This window comes from Schistocerca gregaria, chromosome 2, assembly GCF_023897955.1.
Source record: "Schistocerca gregaria isolate iqSchGreg1 chromosome 2, iqSchGreg1.2, whole genome shotgun sequence".
NCBI lineage: Eukaryota > Metazoa > Arthropoda > Insecta > Orthoptera > Acrididae > Schistocerca > Schistocerca gregaria.
This window is the reverse complement of record NC_064921.1, coordinates 700,567,583-700,569,703: the sequence shown is the minus strand read 5'-3', so window position 1 is coordinate 700,569,703 and position 2,121 is coordinate 700,567,583. Positions and strand designations below refer to the sequence as shown.

Genomic DNA, 2,121 nt, shown 5'->3' with positions numbered 1-2,121 from the left:
GGAGAAACCATCAAGCCTAACAGACAGGGATAATAAAATGCAGTAGACCTAGCATTTGTTAAAGGCAAACCAGGCGGTATAGAAAATTGCTCTAAGATCCTGAGGAAATAGGCATAAATAAGCAAGCAATTGAAAGCAGAAAACAATTTAGACAAAATGAACAACCGGCAAGGTTTTTAAGGTAGAACAGGAAAAAGAAGAAGGAAGCTGCAAAGCAAGAAAGACAAAGTGAAGACATGAAGGAACTTGTGAAGCTCAAGTATCGTATTTAAAATGGCGCTGGCTAGCCTTTATCGAAGGGCTAACAACTATAACTAATAATAATGAACATTGACTGTATGAAACATAAGTAAAAATTTATGCCCCGGGTGAGGATCGAACTCACGACCTTAAGATTATGAGACTTACGCGCTGCCTACTGCGCTACCGAGGCTATGTTTGGTAGTGCTAAATGGCAAGTACTTGAAAGGAGTCTTTGTTCGTATACTGCAAATGTGCGTAATTCCTTCGAATCTACTTTTGTTTTTGTTTGTATCGACGTGTTTCTTTTCCTACAAGTTTTTTAACACTTTGCAACCCATTCATACAGACTGCACAGGAAATACTTACTAACATCTTAAGTTGTACAGACTATTTCGCCCTACCGAGTTTTTGTCTTTAAAAGATAAACAACTAATCATTCACCAACGCAGAACGTGTTTTTAGCAAGTTCAATAATCTATAGCCGTTAGCTGTCCCGAGTTCGTCGTTCGTAAAAGCTGCCTACTTTTAACGATAATACAGCAGTGCGTCATGTAATGATTTCCTCCCGCTGTTAGTTTTTTCACAGTTAATACACAACTTAATAGGTTATTAAGTTACAAATCTGTTAGTGATGTATATAATGACTGTATTAAAAAAACACATTGATGTACATCATTAGGATAAGTATCTGGACTGATTATAGCAAACATTAAGCTATTTCCGTAAGACCACTGGTATGGCCTCCAACAGCACGCTGTCATAAACCACAAAGACGTACTGTTGCGAAAATCGTTATGAACATGAAAGTGTATCATCAGCAAGACAATTAGAAACAAGTAGCATACAGATACATTTGATGAAATATTAGTACTTATTCATTCGGAGAACACGTACATTACCCCGTTGAAAAACATTGGAGATGTAAAACAGAAGTGATCTATTTGAAGAAATTAAGTCAGAGTAGAATATGTTATTCAGAAAATAGTTTGGAAGTACCTACAACGATAGTGTACCGGTCTGTGGGTTTACAGGTACCTAAAATCTCTTGTATGTAATAGGGAAACATGGGATACGAATAATATTTCTTAGCGTTACACTGTACTTGTTGTTGCCGTTATCAAAGCAAATGTTGCGTACAAATATCTTGGGTACCTACATTTTACCACTCCATTCCAGCAGCTTCTATTCACCTTTAAATTTCACCGTTGCATCTCTGCAGCGACTAACGAAAGCTGGTAGTTTTGCCTTTGAACGAGTACTGCGTTGCTTACTTGCTTAGCTGCCATTTGACATCTTTACAATTCTAAAATTCCTTTGCTAAAGTGCACAGTTTTGTTTCAGCACACACAACAATGAAGAAACAACAAGAACCACAGCACGGTATTTCCCGTAACTCATTGTCGACACACTGTTTGCAAAGTACATTATTGATGAAAGATATGCTGCCACCATTTACAAAGTGGTTTTGCGAAATTAATTTATTCACGTGTTCAAATTTGCATGGTTCATTCGTATGAAGTGGAAGATGCACATTAATTTAACTTTTCCAACGAGTAATGGCACTGATTTAGTTTGTCCTCGTTTTCGTGAAGCTTATTCTTTTTTAGTGAGGCCTCCCGGCAAACGATGCCATACGATCGTTTCATTTTTTTCATGACCTTGGACTATGGAATGCAACCGGTACATTATTTTTTAAATATTAATGCATTTCTGGTGCACCGCATCTAAAACGCTTGGATTCCCTTGTTTTTCCGGTTTTCCACAGTCGGTGTTTCACTACTATACAGTGCTGTGTTCAAAACTTCATTCTCAGAAATTACTGGCTCAGATTAAGGCCGATGTTGATATTAGGAGACTTATCTTCGCCAGGATTGTCAT

The 2,121-nt window shown here is 37.5% G+C and overlaps 1 non-coding gene across 1 annotated transcript; it reads right to left on the bottom strand.

Annotated features, from left to right (window-relative positions):
* Window positions 1-360: 360 nt before the first annotated feature.
* Window positions 361-433, bottom strand: Trnam-cau (transfer RNA methionine (anticodon CAU)). Its single transcript has one exon. It is a non-coding gene; the product is annotated as a tRNA-Met (tRNA).
* Window positions 434-2,121: the final 1,688 nt, after the last annotated feature.